The following is a 460-nucleotide window of genomic DNA, read 5'->3' as shown; positions in this document are numbered from 1 at the left end:
GTCATTTTGCTAGAGCGACAAGTCTCAGTTCGGCATTCTGCGAACCGACATGTACCCAACCATGTGGTCGCCGTCGCCGTCGTCGTCGTCGTCGTCGTTGTCGACGACGTCGTCGCAACCATCGTCACCATCCCCGTTGGTGCCGTCCGATGACGAAGACACGATCGCGCTGTGCAACCTCATGCAGAGGTGCATTTTACGAGTAAGTATAACTAATCTAGAGACTATCTGTCTAGAGATACCTTTTTTATTGTTTTATTCATCTGTCATTAGGATCCCCCAGTGTTTTGCTGCGCGAACATCAGCGGTGCCGCGAGCAGCGGTGCCGCGAGCAGCGATCCTGAACGCAGAGCCATCAAACGTCGCATTGCGAGACGACGCTGTATTCGAGGAGGCTTCTACGTGCCTCCCTTTAAACGCAACATTCGAGGAGGCGTCATACTTTCCCGCAATTTCGAAC

Source organism: Wasmannia auropunctata, unplaced genomic scaffold (assembly GCF_000956235.1).
Source record: "Wasmannia auropunctata unplaced genomic scaffold, wasmannia.A_1.0 LD336078.1, whole genome shotgun sequence".
Classification (NCBI taxonomy): domain Eukaryota; kingdom Metazoa; phylum Arthropoda; class Insecta; order Hymenoptera; family Formicidae; genus Wasmannia; species Wasmannia auropunctata.
The sequence above is the reverse complement of the archived record's forward strand: the minus strand, read 5'-3'. Positions refer to the sequence as shown.